The sequence below is a fragment of the Danio aesculapii genome, chromosome 7 (assembly GCF_903798145.1).
Source record: "Danio aesculapii chromosome 7, fDanAes4.1, whole genome shotgun sequence".
NCBI classification, from domain to species: Eukaryota; Metazoa; Chordata; class Actinopteri; order Cypriniformes; family Danionidae; genus Danio; species Danio aesculapii.
The window spans coordinates 47,653,591-47,673,534 of record NC_079441.1 but is presented as its reverse complement, the minus strand read 5'-3'; the positions used below and the strand labels follow the sequence as shown (position 1 = coordinate 47,673,534).

The following is a 19,944-nucleotide window of genomic DNA, read 5'->3' as shown; positions in this document are numbered from 1 at the left end:
ACTTGGTCGCAATCAATTGTGTTCTTCTGGAAGTCACGTATAATCTTTCAGATACATTATTGTGCATCATTATGGGATGTTGGTAAACGACTGAAAAAAAATGTTTGCCCTACACTTTTGGGGCGTCAACATTTTGCTAGCTGTGACAAAAGAGAGAGTTTGGCCTCTAAACAGAGGGACTCAGCTGTTCCGCCCTCAGTGTTTGTGGGGAGGGCTATGCGGGCAGCTGCGTCCTATAGGGAGGATTTAAATGCCATTTTCTTTCCATAATGAAGGAGGCAGGTGCCCTTGGAACCCCGCTTTGTCCGCATAAGACCTTCATTTTCAGCACCCTCTCAGCTATCCCGCTAATGAAACACTTACCAAGACTCGAACAAAATGGGCTCCTTCTATTTACACGCCAACCACCTGCCTCCCCTCCCCCTACCTACACACTATCTGTGAATAACATTTACTATAGATACCACCTTAGCTTAGCCAATCCCCTATAGCACATGTCTTTGGACTGTGGGGGAAACCGGAGCACCTGCAGGAAGCCCATACCAACGTGGGGAGAACAAGCATACTCCACAGAGAAATTTTGCATGTTACTGAAGCTAATAAAAGTAATCAAACTCTAATTAATAAATACATTGTCTTGCCTTGTCTTTACCTTTACTGCATGAACTCCAAATTCATTTTTTCTCTCCTGGTTGACCAACAAGCTCTTTTGTTTCAATGTATTTTACTAAATATTCCAAATAATAAAATAACATAATTTTTTTTACATTTTATTTTTATGTTGCAAACCTTATATGATTTTTATGACCGCACCCCTCCAGACCCCCATTTTTATCTTGGATTCCAAGCCAGGGGGTCTTCATGTTCATTACCCTTCATCAAGTTCATTGCTGCCACTGTTTGATCAGCTGCTTAGGCACATTGGACACTTTAATGAGAAACCGCATCTCCTCCTGGTATTTCAGATGAATAATATGTGTGAGTTTATGGCATATATTGTGTATTGTGAATGTTTTCCTGCAATGCATTGCACTATATTGTGTACATTGCACTGTAATACTGCATGTAGCATTGGCTTTAATCCTGTATTTGTATGATGTAGTTTTATGTTGTGCCTAAAGTCATAAACTCATAGACATTTAAAAAGTACTTTAAAATATATATTTAATACAAACCTTAAATATTGAATATTAATACATTTATGTGTCTATCATGACATATTTACAGCTAATAATAAAAAATGAAATGTATTATTGTTAACATTTTTAAATCGCATTAGATGTGCTACTTTGATTCAACTCACAATAGAATTTATAGGAAACGATTTATTGCAAGTCATGGTGAAAAAATGAATAACTGCCAAATCATGAGTTGTTTTGACTTCATGTGGTACACGCAACACTTGCAACACAATTTTATTTTTGCATTATTAAAACGAATGTATTTATTCATATTTATAAATCAAAATTAAACATTTAAAAATAATAATAGTTTTAATTTTGAGTCCAGAATGTAGATATACTTTTTATTTGAGTTTTTTTTTGTATTAATCATTGTATTTCAATATTTAATTTTTGTTTCTTTGGGCACATTTGCCTTTTTAAAGTTTTTTTTTATTCTGTGTTTTATTTCAGGTTTATTTCGATTAATGAAGGTTTAATTGACAATAACAATACTTTATATATTATAAATATCCTAAAATTAACCGTCTTCAAGTCTCCAATTTTTTTATGAACAGAGAACCTTACAAGACTTTGTAAACATTAATCCTCCTGTTAAATGTATAGTATTTTATTTTTCCCCAATTTCTGTTTAATGGAGAGAAGATTTTTTCAGCCCATTTCTAAATATAATAGTTTTAATAACTCATTTCTAATAACTCATTTATTTGATATTTTCCATGATGACAGTAAATAATATTTGACTAGATATTTTTCAAGACACTTCTATACAGCTTAAAGGGACATTTAAAGGCTTAACTAGGTTAATTAGGTTAACTAGGCAGGTTAGGGTAATTAGGCAAGTTATTGTGTAACGATGGTTTGTTCTGTCGACAATCAAAATTTAAAAAATGCTTAAGGGGGCTAATAATATTGAGCTTAAAATAGTTTTAAAAATTAAAAGCTGCTTTTATTCTAGCCGAAAAAAACAATTAAGACTTTCTCCAGAAGAAAAAAAAATATTATAGGAAATACTTTGAAAAATTCCTTGCTCTGTTAATCATAATCTGGGAAATATCAAAAAAAATTACAGGAGGGCTAATCATTTGACTTCAACTGTGTATAAAACATAGATCACTGACATTTAGTCCTACCTGTCTGATTTCCTCCAACACCAGGGTAAAGACCCAGAAGTAGAGGATGATCTCAGCTGCAGACGGGCCATACGGTGGTGGAGGCCTGAAGTCCAAGAGCAGCACATAACTGAACAGAATGAGGAAAGCAAAGTACATGATGACGTTCCCCATGAACACGGTGACTGGAGCGCTCCAGAAACGGTTCCAGCGCCGTAGAACCACACGGATGAAGGTCGCGCTGCAACTGTGAGCGGCAGTGTCAGCACTACCTTCCCCAGCACTGAGGAAAAAAAGATAAAAATGGTTGTGTCTTCAAAAAATGTTAAACTTCACTGTAGTTTTTATGTATTCCAGTATGAAATAGAGTCCTACACAGGATCCCCGTCTGTGAGTAACAGTGCTGGTTCTGTTTCCAAACTGTCCAGCTCAGCAAACGGCTCCCCTTCATCTTTGCTCACCTGTTCCTCTGGACTGTCACACATATATTGAAGCACAAGGAAGATTATGGGCACTCAAGAATTTATTTTTGACCAATTTGATTGGTTAAATTGTGTTTGCTGACTCTAAAATTCAATTAAGTTTTTTGCTTTAATAATAACTTGTGTACAAAAGGTGGGCTGATACATTGCCTGTTAAAGGGTTAGTTCACCCAAAATTATAATTGTCATTGATTACCCACTCTCATGTTGTTTCAAATCCATTAGATAATAGTTCATATTCAGAACACAAATTAATATACTTTGTTGAATAAAATTCAAGACCTTTCTTATCCTCCACAGACAGCAAGGGTTATGAAATCTTAAAGGAACAGAAAGACACCAAAATCATTGTCAAAACAGTCATCTAATAATCATCAGTGTCATCAGTGGTTTAAGTATTCCACATTTTCATTCCACATGAGCAGAAAAAATCTCTTCTGCGTTAGTTCATGGTGTGCGCTATGTGTCAAACTACAGATAAGGTATAGACAGTATTTATTGTACATGTATTTCAAATACACATTTAAAATGTAATACATTCATATTCATTCATTCATTTTCCTTCGGCTTAGTCCCATTATTAATCAGGGGTCACCACAGCGGAATGAACCACCAACTTATCCAGCATATGTTTTAGGCAGCGAATTGCATTCCAGCAGCAACCCATCGCTGGGAAACACCCATGCACTCTCATTTACACACATACACTATGGACAAATTAGCTTACCCAATTCACCTGTAGCGCATGTCTTTGAACTCGCACCTGGAGGAATCCCACACCAACACGGGGAGATGTGTTCTCCACATGCAAACTCCACACAGAAATGCCAACTGACCCAGCCGAGGATTGAACCAGCGATCTTCTTACTTTGAGGCGACATCGCTACCCACTGCGCCACCACGCTGCCCAAATTTAAAACATTTAATAATACAATATTTTGTAATTTGTATTTGATAGGCTTAAAGTGGCTTAATATTTTGTATCAAAATTGTTTCTTTTAATACTGTAAAATATTTTGTAAGAAGTCAACATGATGACATCATAAAATTGATGAAAAGTGTATGTCTGAAGACGTCATACTGTTGTGGCACAATATATGAAACATTCACTCATTCATTTTCTTTTTGGCTTAGTCCCTTTATTAATCTGGGGTCACCACAGTGGAATAAACCGCCAACTTATCCAGGGAGAACATGCAAACTCCACACAGAAATGCCAACTGACCCAGCTGAGGCTCAAACCAGCTTTTTTTTGCTGTGAGGTGACAGCACTACCTACTGCGCCACCACGTCGCCACTATAAGAAGCATAATAATAATAAAAATTTTAATAATACTCCTGTCTATACAGATTTTTTTTAAATTCCAACTCAGGTTAAATGGCATCAGCATGATATATATGAATAGTTTATTTGCCTTTATAGTCACTGAAGAAATATTTTAAGACAGTCTTGATGTCTTTCTAGGCTTTAAATATTTGAGGGTTATTGCTGTCTATGGAGGATTGAAGAGCTCTCAGATTTTATCCCCAATATTGTAATTTGTTTTCAAAAGATGAACGAAGGACTTATGGGCTTGGAAAGACATGAGGGTGGGCAATTGAGGACATATTTTAAGATTTTTGGTGAACTGTCCCTTTAAAGCAGGTCTCAAATTGGATTCCTGGAGGGCCGCAGCTCAGCAGTTTTGCTCTAACCCTAATTAAACACAGCTGATCCAAATAATCAAGGTGTTCAAGACTACGAGACACTACTAGATCCGCTGTGTTTGATTAGGGTTGGAGCAAAACTGTGCAGAGCTCTGGCCCTTCAGGAATTGAGTTTGAGACCTATACTTAAAGGGTTAAAATGTCATATATGGAATTATAAAGCATTATACAGAATTATAATTCATCCCCACTTGAACTTGACAAGGCTGGTCCAAACAAGGGGAGGGATGAAGAACGTGAGCACGAGTCTAGATATGGAGGTGTCTGTCCTCATGGCTCCCCACCAGACTTTGGTCAGCAAGGCCTGTGCAAACAAAATCCATGTGAGGTTTATCATGGACATACGGCTGGTAGGAGGATTGCTGTGAGAATTTGAATAAAACTGTAACCTGGACTCCATCGTGAGCAAAAAAGCATTTGGCTTCTGCCAAAGTGGCGATATTAAGGACAGTTGCTTTGCTCCAACAGCACGTTTTCCTCACCAGGAGAGAATAGGCTCTGTCTTCACTGTTTGAATAACACTCACTGAAAAGATCTGTCAAGATAGACATTAGGACTAAACACTTCACATAGTTCAAACTGAAAAGCAGCACTCTGTTTAATTTACTCAATCTTAATTTTAATCTTAAGGGATATTTGACTTAATAGTCAATCAGAAATTTAGATTTTACACTAAATCCATCCAAATTTGCATGTAGAATTTTCTATCTCGTGCTGAATATAAAACATATTCTAACAAATTTCTCAGTGTTTTTTATTGTATATTTCTATCTATACAATGTAAAATCAATAGTCAATTTTACTGAAGTCAGTGGTCAGCTACTTTCTTCAATAGCTCTTCTATTGTGTTTCAAAAGAAAATTTTGGCTAAGACCCCAAAATATCATTTATATTACCCAGGGGAATGAATCATTTCAGGCTTGACTCTATATATATACTGAGTCTGTGGCTGATAGTGGTGTGTTTCTCACCCATTGCAAACTGCTCATACTTGGCATTCTTCATACTGCGAGCAGACTCCGCTTCAGTAGCCAGATGGGCCATCTCCTTCATGATCTTACAGCCCACCAGAGCAGCTGCCACTGCCTCGGGGCCCTAAAACACACAAAGGGTTATTAAACACTGATGTACAATAATGCATTGTACTAAAAATATGCACAAGCGTGTACCACAAGAATGCCTTAAGCATTTAATATTGACTCTTAGCTTCTCAGCAGTTTTACTCATGCAAATTTCTCATTGACCCATATAAAGTGTGATCTTTAGAAAATACTGAGGTCATTTGTAACTCAGCTGCAAATGAGTTGTGACACATTAAACTACAGCTTCTTATAAGGTCTAAAGAACCATTTGTGAACATGTAAATAGACTTGGTTTATGAAAATGAGCCCATCGCTCATATTGGTTGACCCACCATGGCCCAGAAGTAGTTTGCCATTTCCTGCCTATTCTGCAGAATAGCCCAAAGAAAGAGGTCTCTCCAAGGGTGCTCACATCGTCTGTCCATGTCTGGGAGGTTTTTCTGGCTGTGGAAAAGTCTGCCTTTTCCCATCCTTTCCTGGAATAAATACATGTAATATGTGACCCTGGACCACAAAAACTAAATCTTATTTGCATGAGCATATTTTTTGGCAAAAGTCAAATACACTTTGCATGTGTCAAATTGATTGATTTTTTATGGCAAAAATCATTTGAATATTAAGTAAAGGTCACGTTCCATGAAGATATTTTGTAAATTTCTAACTATAGTAATATCTACATTTCATTTTTATTAGTAATACACATCGCTACGAACTTAATTTGTACAACATTAAAGCCAATTTCTCAGTATTTTAATTTTTTAACCCTCAGATTCCAGATTTTTTAATTATTGTATCTTGGACAAACAATAAATCAAGTGAAAGCTTACTTGTTGCACATTTTGGGGTGAATAGGATCATGTTAATTTGGTTTAAATCCTATCTTTCTAGACGTTCACAGCTCACGTACTGTTCCTTTATGTCATGGTGTCCCCCAAGGGTCAGTACTTAGTCCACTTCTCTTTTTTTTGGGTGGGGGGAGGGGGGGAGGGGGGGGTTGGGTTTGGGTTCACCTTAAATGGACAGGACAGTAGAGAGTATTAACAGGAAAGCGTGGGGAGCAGAGTAAGGGGACAGCACTACCCCTGTCTATGACCGGCATATGACTGCGAGGCGGGAATCGAACTCGGGTCACCGTGAGCACCTGAGTGCATGTGTCGACGCACTAACCACTACGCCACTGGCACCGACAGTCCACTTCTCTTTAGTATTTTTATGTTGCCTCTTGGTCAAATCCTGCAAATATTTGGTACTGCATATCATTTCTATGCCGATGACACGCAGATCTATATTAGCACTTCTCCCAATTTATCAGCATCAATGTTGTCGCTTACTTAGTTGAAATTAAAGCCTGGATGCAACTTAATTATCTTAAACTGAATAGTTCAAAAACCGAGATTTTATTGATTGGCACTCCTAACATTATGAGATGTTATGAATTTGCTTTTACAGTTGATGGGTCTGTCTTATCACCATCTCCGCAGGTGTGTAATCTTGGTGTTCTCCTTAACACTCAGCTTAGTCTGAAGTCTCATTTTAAACATTTAACTAAAACGGCCTTTTATCATCTTCGAAATATTGCCCGCATTCGTCTTTTCCTCTCGAGGCCTGATGCTGAAAGAATTGTCCATGCTTTTATCACGTCTCGGCAGGGCATTCTCTTACCATGCACCCAAACTTTGGAATGCTCCTTCCAACAAACATACGGAATGCTGGTTCCTTGGACTGTTTTAAGAAGCTACTTAAAACTCGCCTTTTGTAGGACTGTTTTTAATTTGTGATATCTTTTTTAATCTCACTGTGTGTGTTACTGTATTCTTTATTGTTTTATTGTGCTTTGTTGTTTTTTACTGTATTGTTAGCGCTTTGGGTCTGAAAAAAGTGTGTTATAAATAAAATGTATTATTATTATTATTAAATGATGACTGGTTTTGTGGTCCAGGGTCACATATAGCCATACTGCAGCCTGCTGGGTTATGTGTAAGTGCACTGTAAAGCTCTACTCACCGCTGGAAGTTTTTGGTAGAAACCCTTACAGGTGTCATCAAGAAAGTCTTTGAGGACTTTTGAGACCTCGTGGAAGGTGAAACGGAATTTGCGGTCACCTAGTTCATTGTTGGGGTTTCCTGACATTCGTTTTCTGGCCAATTGAGCCTGTCTCTCCTGATTCTTTTTCAGGAGCAGTGTGTGAAGGAGGTTTTTCTCAGACACAGAGCAGTAGAGCTCTTGGAGACGGCCATAAGTCAGGAACTGCTTTATGTTCACACCGTTATCAACAAACAGACGCACAAAGTCAGGCTTGTCATTCACCAATGCCTCCATCATGACCTCCTCCAGGTCCTGTGCCTAATAGAGAATAAAGACATTTTGTGAACGAGAATCCAAAATACAGTAGGGAAAATTTAACACGTCACCATTTTTCTCAGAAACATATTTCTAATGGTGCCGCTGAATTTAAACTTTCCCGGATGTTGGTAACAACCAAAGAAATCTATATATGCAAAAAAAATCTAATTAGATTATGAATTAAGTTATGCATAATTGAACACATGAAGAAAGGGAAGTGTAGAACAGCAGTGAAAGCCCAGACAGCAGCTGAAGTCTCTGAATATTAGCTGATTCAGTCCAACAACTACATTAGCAGGATGAATCCAGGGTGGACATTTTAACAAGACAATCATCCAAAACAGCCAAGGAAACACTCCAATGCTTTCAGAGAAAAAATCAAGCTGTAGAATGGCCCAGCCAATCACCTGACTTGAAAACAATATAAAAATACAAACTAAGGCTCAGATTTGATAGACGAGACCCACAGAACCATCAAGATTTTTACATCAAGTTGAAGGCTTACAGCTGAGAAATTCATGTGACTTCATTCTCCATATGAGAGGCATCTTTAAGCTGCCATCACCAAAAAAGTATTAAATAGATTTCAGTAGTTCAGTACAGGCAGCATGGTGGTGCAATGGGTAGCACAATCGCCTCACAGCAAGAAGGTCACTGGTTTGAGCCCTGGCTGGGCCAGTTGGCATTTCTGTGTGTAGTTTCCATGTTCTCCCCGTGCTCGCGTGGGTTTCCTCTGGGTGCTCTGGTTTCCCCCACAGTGCACAGACTTGTGGTACAGGTGAATTGAATAAGCTAAATTGGCCGTGTAGTGTATGTGAATGTGTGCAAGACTGTGTGGGTGTTTCCCTGTGTTGGGTTGCGCCTGGAAGGGCATCCGCTGTGTAAAACATATGCTGGATAAGTTAGAGGTTCATTTCGCTCTGGCGACCCCTGATTAATAAAGGAACTAAGCCAAAAAGAAAATGAATGAATGAATGAAAAGCTCAGTACATTCCCCTTGTGTCATATCATTGTTATTACACATAACAAATTTTCAGATTTTTTGTTCCACATCAACAGCTCCTTTAGAAATAATGTTCCCAGAAAAAAACATGACGTGTTCAATACTTATTTTCCATGCTGTCAGTAATGGCAAATTATACATATGTAAATGAACATTAGTTAAATTCTCACACTCCATTGGACATCTCCACTGAAGATCTCACTCTTGGCGATGTCCACTCTATTCCAGGCCACGGCCAGTTTCAGCTCATCCAGGAAGTCCTGCGCTTCCTGACTCTGACTCTTACACGCTAAGTCCACAAGAAGACAACACAGTTATGAACTTTTTGACATTATTATACAGGAATAAAGAGATGAGTCAAAATATTATGACTGCCAGTCTAATAATAACGAGCAACAGCTAGCTACCAAAACATTGATACAGCATGGTATTGTGACATTTTCCACTGTAATACTATATAAATACATTAAAAGCTATATCAACATATCAGCAAGATTGTTTTATACATATTGGTTGAATAATAAAATCAGTTTCTTTACAGTCTACTAGATGGTGGTGTTAAACTTGAGTTTGTTTTTGGCGAGTGGGGTCACCTTCAGCACAGTAATTTAGTAAAACAAAGATGATGGCATCGTGAAAAGGTGTCTAAAACATTTATGACAGGCTTTCATTAAAGTGTTTGTCAGTTTGCTTGACAATTTCATTTTGCTCTAATGCAATAAAACTGAAGGCAAGAACATTTTTTTCTTTTTCCCTTGCGGACATAACTGGAAAAAGGTCATAAATTACAATATATTGCATAATATTCCATTAGAAATTGCAATAATATTGTATCATGATGTATCAAAATGATTTCTTGGATTTACTACAAATTTTTAAGTTAAGTGGTTGTAAACAAATTATTTGGGCTGAATTTAAACAACAAATTAAGTTGAATGTTAATAAATGTAATTTGTTTGTTTGAATTCAACACATAAACTGTTTGTAACAATTTTGCAGACATATTTTTTTTTTCAGTGTGATAATATTGTATCTTGGGGACTTCCCACCCATACTAAATAAACTATATAACACCCCTAAAGGTGTCTTGAGGAATCTGAAGATGTTAGCAACAGACCATTCAAGTCATATATGTTGCAAGACGGAGTTTGGATTGAAGTTGTTGGTCCAGCACATCCTAGATGCATAGTTGGATTGAGATCTGGGGAATTTGAAAGCCAAGGGAACCTTAATCTCTTCATCGTGATCTAAATGCACGAAGTGCAGTGTGTATTGTTGTGCTGAAGAGGCTATACTTCCACCGATGAACACCACTGGCATGAAGGGTATCAAATTTACACCTGCAAAAATGGCTGAACCCATGGTTTCCCAGCAGAACACAGCATCACACTTCCTCAAACCCTTTGGTGTCAAAACAGTCCACACAAGCACAGGGGTCCATGTGATGTAAATGAAAATGGAATTAATCAGAGCAGCAACTGTTTCACTGCCCCAAAGTCCATGTTTAATGCCTGTGTGCCTATTGTAAACACTTTTAATGGTGGACAGGGGTTATCACAGGGATACTGATTGGTATGCAGCTACACATCCCCGTATTCAGCAGAGTGTGAAGCACTGTGTTTTGACAAGTTCCTCCCAAAACCACCATTAAAATTTTGTGACATGTGCTACAGTAAACCTTCTGTTGGCTCACAGCAGATGGGATAGCTTTTGTTTGATAAGCCCCACCACCAGACACCTTGTCTTCCGTGTGTAGTGTTTCTCTCCTTGAACCACTGAATTCTCACCAGTGATGACAGGAGCCTTGCTGTTTCCCAAAAAGTCTGACCCAACTGCCTTGTCAATGTCACCAATGCTATTCCTGCTCATTTGATCGTAAAAACTGATTGCTTGCTTATCATCTACTGTAATCAACTCAGAACTCAATAAGTGGCCTTGTTAGGAAGTTAATCAATGATATTTGATTATAAATCTGTGTTGTTTTGGCTTATTAGTGTATAGTGCTCCTTAATGCTTTCAAATAAGAGAAAGTTATGACAGAGGTTTGTTGGAATTTCACTAAGCCTGGATAGTTGCTTACCCTTAACCAGTGCTTTGAGAATTACTGTATCCAGTTCTGAATCCTGCTCTGGGTCATGCACTGTTAACAGGTGACCATGGTCCAATATTCTCTGAATCTAATGATGGAAAAAACAAATATAATTTACAGAAAGGTCTTGTGCCTAAAACAAACGCATATGTTGTAAAAATTCTAAAAAAAAATAGAACTATTGTAAAACAAAGGTTGTCTATTACCAGTTTGGTCCAAGACGTGATTTCAGTGCTTGTGCAGACCATCAGGAAAAGTGTTAATTAACAGCTCTTGAACAATATCAGCATCCCAGCATCCTCTGTCCATCAGGGTCACTAAAATATCAGCGACTCCTCCTGAGCCAGCCAATATTAGCCAGGGAATTGAATTCTGAATATTCTTGTACATTTTTGTATAAACATGCATATTATCAGACTTTGAGAATAATAAAACCTTCATTCAAACTCATTAGATAAGACTTTCATAAATCTGACCTGTAATATCCTTGGTCTCTCCATGAACCAGAAGACATAAAACAGGTATTTCTATGCTGCCTGTGCCTGTCAGAACAAATACAAATTGCAAATATCTCAAAGCACAAGAAGCATTTAGAGACTGTTGAAATGCATCTCAACTCACCCCCCATATCCTGTGCGCTGCAGAGAGATGTGTTTGAGCATCTTGACCCTCATCTCACCAGTGGCTCCGGGCCTCTTGGCGTCCTCGGTCCACCAGGATGAAATGTGAATGATTGCAGTCCAAGGGAGTACACAGCGCCATAAGGGAGATCCTCGGTTGGGTATGTTGCTGGATGATCAGGCTTGAAGCAAAATATTAAATAATTTTCTTCTAAACAATATGAACAATCTGCTATACCTGATAATTTTTGAACAAACTATTAGAGTTTAAATATGCGTACAACTAATCTGGAGTGTTAGCAGATTCTGTACTTAATTAATAAAAAATTCAGATAAGAAAACATTGGTGAATGTCAGATATTTAAAAAGTGCATAAGTGGGGTTTCATATAAACTATAGTAAAACAGCTTGTCCAAAGCTGCGAACAGATTACATACAGGAATAGAGAAAAGAGTGCTATTTAATTATCAGCTGTTAGTCAGTGCCCGCTCTTTTCTTTTCCTGGTCATTGCGCCTTTTGCCGTGTGTTGTGTAAATGCAGACGATCGTATACGAGTCACTTTTAAAAGATGATGTAATCAGGTCATCAAAAAAATCAGTCACAAAATTGGATTTGACCATCAAGATCTGCAGTGTAATGCAGCCATAATGGTGGGTGGATGAGGCCCATTAACTGTGTGATGGAATTACAGTTCAAAGAGATTCTATGAGACATTTCTCAAAATCTTTTTGTTAGATAATAAATTCATTCAACCCAGGCTCATTCTGAAAACGTTTTTTGCAGTTTTTGTCTTTCGCAAATCCACCAGAGGCCGCTGTGTATGCTTTTTGAGATCTCAAATTTCTCTTGCGAGTGCCATGCACACCTGCTGTTCACACGTAAATCCACAGAGGCCGCTGGCAACTGACTGACTGACTGACTGACCAATTGACTGACCCACCCTCGTCTTTCCCCCAAACCCAACCAACAGTGTTTTCAAAAGCACGGACTGACTTGCCCACCCACTTTCCTAAATTCAACCGACAATTTTAAAAGAAATCCAGAAAGCCCTCGCCTGATTTTACCACGTTTTCAGATTTTACCACATTCTCACCCTGTTATTTACCTGTTTATTTTTTATTTTTTTTGCTTCTGTTTTTGTTCTTACCCACTTTCTGGAATAATTATTCACCAGACTCGAACCCCGTCATCGTGGTCAACTCCTCTCTGCGTCTCAAGTCCACCGACATGCATAGCAAGCTATACTGGAAAGCCGTCCATATGAAGGTAAGCGATCAGCTGCTAGCGCAAAAAGGAACGGCATCATGCCGCCCCATAGCAATCATTTTAAAGACAAAATGTAACATACGTACTTCTGGCTACATAATTTCGCGATCTCCAGAAACGTATATCGGGCTACGTTTTTAGACTGAAGCCGGTGTTGAATCCATTTGAACAGGCAGTTCTCACCTTTGCAGAGAGCAACAGATCTGGTTCTGAATAATGTTCCAGGGGCAATTCCAATAGCCACAACTCGCACCTTCGGGGAAGTGCTTGCTAGGGAGTGGTCCCTTACGGCCTGACCCATGATTCTTAGTGATGCCAAGCGCCAAAACACTGGTGAGGATCCAGGCCCTCCTATGTAGATCCAGCGTTAGAGTTTTGTGAAAAAAAGCAGAGGTGATTTTTATTTTTAATGACCAACTAAATGATCCACCTGTGCTCTGTGCTGCCTTCACAAGGCCTTTCCTAAGTGTGTCCCCTCAGCAAGGCTAAGCTGAGCAACTTCATCACCTCCCATCAGTGCCACCACAAGATGAGTGGAGCCAGCCCCACTGCTTAGTCAAAATCTGATAGATCTCAGCTGGATCCGTGGAGCTGGTCACCCTTACAAAACTGGACTGACAAATAAAATATGTTAATAATGTGCAAATGCTTTAACTCATCAAGATCTGTGATTTTCTTAAATATGTCATTTTTTACCTTGCCCCTGGTTCGACTGACACCTGTAAAATCTATATCTCCCAATCGTCCGGCCCATCTGTTTATCATATCTCTCACTGGATCTCGACCATACTAACAACAGACTGTGTAAGTGGGGTGTAACACACGGCATCCCCTAGAGAACTGCAAATAGTGACACAAAAGGTCAAGGATTCTGGTTTGTATTACATGTTTAGTGGTGATAAGTGGGGCCATTAGTCTCACCTGTATCCTTGGGACTCGTTCATCAGTTCCCCACATTGCAAACACCTCCTGCTTTGCCGTAACACACCCTGGAGACAGAATAACAATGCATCTGCATCACATCCTGTCAAATACAGCCCTGAGAGCTGTGTTTTGCTCAGTGAGGTAGGTAGTTGTAAATCTTTATGTAAAGCAGAAGCCATTTTTATTTTCATTCTTTACAGACATGTAAATACACCCCTCCCTCTGGTAAAGGACACACATGATTTTGGACACTAATGTGTTAACCAAACTTTTTTCAATTTTTTGGAATATATTAAGAATCAGAAAAAAAGTAACACTTTACCACTTACAATAGTTTAAAAAAAATTCCATGTAATGTAATGATTGTGAGGGTGCATGTGAGATGTAATTTTTCAAGAGGCACTCAAAACATCTCATGCGTTGTGTCTATAAGTCATGTAAAACAATAAATAGAAAACTGAAACAAATCTAATTTGATTATATGGTTTGGAATTGGATGTTTTATGAGATTATTTACATTTTTTGTGATTATTTTCTATTAAATAAAAAATTTTGCAGGATCGAAATGAATTGCGACTTTTGTTGATTTTGCATTGGATTCAGTGATCGAGGAATTGCTAAAAACTAGGGGGTCTGGATAATCAGTTTCATAGTTACAAACAAATAAATATGAAACAAATTATACAAAAACTGACTGATTGACTGAATGAATGAATGGATGAATGAATGTAACAATGCTTCCAACAATGCAAATCATATATACGATACTGTTAAATAGCTTTGGGTCATGGAGTCTCTTAGGCCCACCAAGGCTTTGTTTATTTGATTTGGTATAATACAATCAGTTTTGGACTAATTTGCATAAAAGTTCAGAACATAAATCTGGACTATATGGATAACTTCAGCTTTTGCATTATTGTTAAAATAGTGAAGTGATAAGCCTACACTCACTCACTTATTAGGAACACCTACTAGTACCATGGTTTGATGGAGTTTAGAGATGTTCTTCTGCATACCTCGGTTGTAACGAGTGGTTATTGCGTTACTGTTGCCTTTCTATACAGCTGGAACCAGTCTGACCATTCTCCTCTGACCTCTGGCATCAACAAAGCATTTGTGCCCTTTTACACATTTATAACGCACAACTCATGTATATTAGGGGTCAGGTTTAAGATTGATGTTATTGGATAAGCTGAAATAGTTGCAAAGTAACTTTTGGAAGTACAATGTCTCCTAGGGGGTCCATCAAAATAAAGTGTTTTCTCTTGTTAACTGCCATATGTAAAGCACAAATAATGTCCTTCAATTCAGTCACGTCCAGTGCCTGTTGTTCCATTGCGCTGTTTGTTAGATGTTTGCTCATATTTCTTTTTGCAGTCTGAAGCACGTCAAATGCATAAAATGCATTCGTGCCACAGGATATTTAATCCCATCTTTGCTTTGACTTCACATGTAAATCACTTGCGCTTCATCCGATCTGCTTACTGAATTGGCTGTCTAACCTCTTTACATGGTTAGTGCATGTTATGTTAACTAAAACTTAACCCTTATTGTAAAGTGTTTAAAAAACTCCAGGAAATAAAGCCTACAAATGTGCTAACTAGGGCAGAACCTTTTTGCATAGTAGTTTGTACCTAAAGAGTCCATATTGGTTTCTTAAAGGGGTAGTTCACCCAAAAATGAAAATTTTATGTTCTCTACCTTTAAGTGATTCCAACCTTTATAAGTTAATTTATTCTGCTGAACACAAAGAAGAATTATTTTTTAAGAAAGTTGAAATCTGGTAACCAGTGACATCGATAGTAGGAAAAACAAATGCTGTGGATGTCAGTGGCTACAAAGTTCCAACATTTAAAAAATATCTTTATTTGTGTTCCAAAGAAACTCAAGCAGTTTTGTGATAAGTGAACAGTGAGTAGTGAGTATTAGTTTATTAATAATAATATATTCTTTTGTGTTTAACAGAATAAAGAAACTTAAACAGGTTTGAATCAAGTGATGGGTGAGTAAATAAAGACAGAATTTTTATTTTTATCCCTATAAAGGTTAGTACTTAAATCGTGCACAATAGTACTTAAAAGTATAAATGCGTAACTTGAGAAAAAGTGCTACCCAAGTGACGGCTTTTACACCTTTAGTTCTGAGAGAAATAAAATAAAATAATTTGAGAGACTACATACACAGTTGAAGTCAGAATAATTAGCCCCCTGTTTATCTTTTACTCCAATTTCTGTTTAACAGAGAGAAGATTTCTTCAACACATTTCTAAACATCATAGTTTTACTAACTCATCTCTAATAACTGGTTCATTTTATCGTTGCCATGATGAAAGCACATAATATTTGACTAGATATTTTTCAAGACACTTCGATATAGCTTTAAAGTGACATTCAAAGGCTTAACTAGGTTAATTAGGTTAACTAGGCAGGTTTAGGGTAATTAGGCAAGTCACTGTATATGATGGTTTGTTCTGTAGAACAAAAAAAAATGTATAGCTTGAAGGGGCTAATAATTTTTACCTTAAAATGGATTTAAAAAATTAAAAACTGATTTTATTTAAGTCGAAATAAAACAAATAAGAGTTTCTCCAGCAAGAAAAAATATTATCAGACATACTGTGAAAAATTCCTTGCTCTGTTAAACATCATTTGAGAATATTTAAAAAAGAAAAAAAAATCAATTCTGACTTCAAGTGTACATGTTTTTAATGTAGAAATATGCACAGATATATTAAAAACACCCTTGTAAAAGTAGGCATGTTATAATAAACACTAATGTCAGGCAAAATCTGTGATCCAAAGAAGTTTCCTATGCAGTTGAAAACAGCTTATTTGCATTCTGGTCACAGTGATTGGAGTTTGACTCGTGTGGTTGAAGAGGAACAAACCAAAAGCAGTCAGAACAAAGGCATCCTTGCTACAAAAACATTTCAAATAGCCAACAGCATTCGATTGATGTAATCAGATTTGATTGAGCTGATTAATGTCTTTTCAATCAATTTGTTTTTATCTGAATGCCATGAGATCACTTGCACACCTGCTCCAGGCATTTTCACCCTTCCCAGCCCTCCAGATCTCTAATAGCTGCCATCAGTGGAATTGTTTTCATAAAGAGATACAATCTGGTTTGATCAGTGAACATGCAATTGCTCCCCAATCAGCATTCGTTGAAACCAGTAAAGCCTTGAGCTATAAGAATATGTATGTAAACATGGCTTAAATAATAATTGACTGCTGAACGTGCTCAGGTGTCGATCACTAAAAAGCACAAATGGCTTGTATGCAATGTTACTGATGTGTGTGGGTGTGTGGAGAGGTCTGGGTGCTGCCCATGATTTGACTAGGGGATAGGATGGGTAAAATGCCATAGACTACATAGCACACGATCATTTGCATTAAAGGTCACAGAAAAAATGGTATTTGAATTGTGAGGAAACAGATCTATTAACAATGGACACACATTCTGACAATAATATTTTACTTTAGTTTTTTTCAGTGGCTTTGGGCATTTCTCACAACACTATTTACATTTGCACAAGAGTTAATCCATTTTCAAAACAATTAGTACAAACTGCAAAACCTAGTTTGATAACCTGCAAAAGTGTGTCACTTGCTCAAAATGGATAGCTTATTCCTCAAAAGCAAGTATTCATGTCAATGGAAGCGTCAGTGTCATCAAGATGAAAGTCCTGACTCCGTTGTTTATGACAAGATAGTCAAATGGTTTGTCATGTTTCATTATGACAGTTTACTCTATAAGTTTTTTCTAATGCAAAAAAAGATTTTGGTGACACGACCAGAAAATGCTCAAGACAGCACTAGATACTTTTGCACAGCCATTTGAAAACTACAGTACAGATAAACATCACTGCATTTAGTGAGGCATCTGAGTGCAAGGACACTGAATATGTATGTTTCACATTTTTACGCATTTGCTCTTTGCAATTCTAATTTATTCACAGCATTGTGCAAAAGAATAAACACACCATATTTACAACAAACCATAAACTCTCTTGAGTAGAGCTGTGCACAACTGTACACAATATTGCAGGACATATTGGAACTGAACCTACAACATACATCGGTCTGTAATCATTCATGAAATTGTTCAATTTTAGAAGACATTTTAAGGAAAAAACGATTTACATTTTTGTATAAAATTAGCTTGACAGATTTTGACAACTAGCTCAACATTTTTGTATGTAATGACTCAAGTAGTGAAATAAGGGCTATTAGTTTTATATGGAATGATTATTCAGCATTCACAAGCTTAGTTAATTTTGACTGATATGACATAAGCAAATGATAATGTTATAAAACAGCAGAGAGTTGTATGAAAGCAGTTGATGCATGTCCAAAAGCATTCTCAGTTTGTTGGAAGGAATGAGAAACTGCTACGATGATGTGCACATAAGACTAAATGTTTTGAGAAATGCATTAACTGTTGTGCAAATGTAGATAGTGTTGTGAGAAATGCACCAAAGTGACTGAGAAAAACTGTAATAAAAAACTACAAGTTAGTTAGTTATGCCGAGTTCAGACTGCATGATTTTAGCCCTGATTTTGACTTGCCGATAGGTTTTGTGAAATCGCTGACAAATGCCTGAAATCACAGGCAAATCGGTGCTCATTCACATGAGTGACAATCATACAGTTTGACCTATCAAGGACGCGATATGAGAGAATCTCAGATGAGTCACCGACGCCCGTGAGATATTTGCCATGCTGAATGTCTGGAGCTGTCGGCGATTAAAATCATGCCGTGTGAATGTGTTCTGATTGAAAATAACATCCACGATCAACTACAGCCAATGAGAGCGCAGCATACACTAGTGTGTGTATCTGCAGGCCAGCGGAGGCTGGGGAGAAGTTAAAAGCGCTCATTTTCAGTTATTTGGACCCAAGAAATGGAGGAAAAACTAGTGGAAATTTCGCACTGTGTCTGTTTGATGTGTCATCTGATCAGCCTCACAATCAGGTCGAAAAGTAAAAAAAAGTTGAGGGAGAGATTGTTAATTCTCTTCAAAGCCAGATGAGCAATACAAGTTCCTAAGCTAAAGCCTTTTTTTTCCATTATGTAGTTAATAACGAAAGATATATTATGTGACCTTGCGGTTGCTTCCATGTCACTGCTCATGTTTGTTTGTTTGTGAGACATATTTTGGACAAAAGTTATCTGTGATTCTTCCTATTTAAAGTCATGCAGTGTGAACTCTCCTGTCGCCGATCCATCCTACAGTGTAAACACAGCACCGACAGAACGCTAACCCAGATAGTCATGCAGTGTGAAAACATCCGTGACACGACTACTTTGAAAATCATGAAGTCTGTAACTCGGCATTAGTTAGTTAACTTTATTGTGCCAGTAGGGAAATTTCATTTGCAACATACACTCATAGAGACTTCTGACATTTCACATTTGGCATATGTATATATACAGTTGAAGTCAGAATTATTATCTTCTCTTTGTTAAACAGAAATTGGGGGAAAAATAAACAGGGGGGCTAATAATTCTGACTTAAACTGTATATATAAATCATTTAAAAACATGGTAACCCTACTCTAAATAAATATCCAGTCTACTAGCCAACAACGGAGGGAGGAGGAATTCAAGAACTTAATTGCTTGGGGTATAAATGATATTTCTTTCCTATTTCTTACACACCTGGGCACACAATATCGATGACCTGATGGTAACAGTTAGAAGGTGTTTGATGTCTCTCAACATTGACAATCATGATAGCCTTATTTAGTGCTCTTTCTTTGTATATACAATCAATGATCTTTAGTTTTATTCCCAACAATTTACTGGCTATTGTTACCACCTTCCCCAGTGACCTCTTCTTGGCCCCAGAAGCATTTCCTTCCCAACAGATCACACAAAGTGTTGCAATACTTTCAATAAAAGCACTATAAAACATGATCAACAATGTGTTGTCAACATTAAAAGACAGAATTTTCTTCAAGAAGTACATACTCTGTTGAAGTTTTTTCCTTACACAGTCCATACACCCCACTTTAGGTTATTGTCCAACATCACACCCAAATATTTATAAATTGTTACTAACTGAATTTGTTCCCCTTTAATTAATATGGGATGAGTTTTGCTTTGTGTTCTCTCTTTAAAATCAACAA

General features: G+C 37.4%; 1 pseudogene; it reads right to left on the bottom strand.

Annotated features, from left to right (window-relative positions):
* Positions 1 to 884: 884 nt before the first annotated feature.
* On the bottom strand, positions 885 to 19,547 carry LOC130231448 (transient receptor potential cation channel subfamily M member 5-like; annotated as a pseudogene).
* Between the last annotated feature and the right edge of the window lie 397 nt (positions 19,548 to 19,944).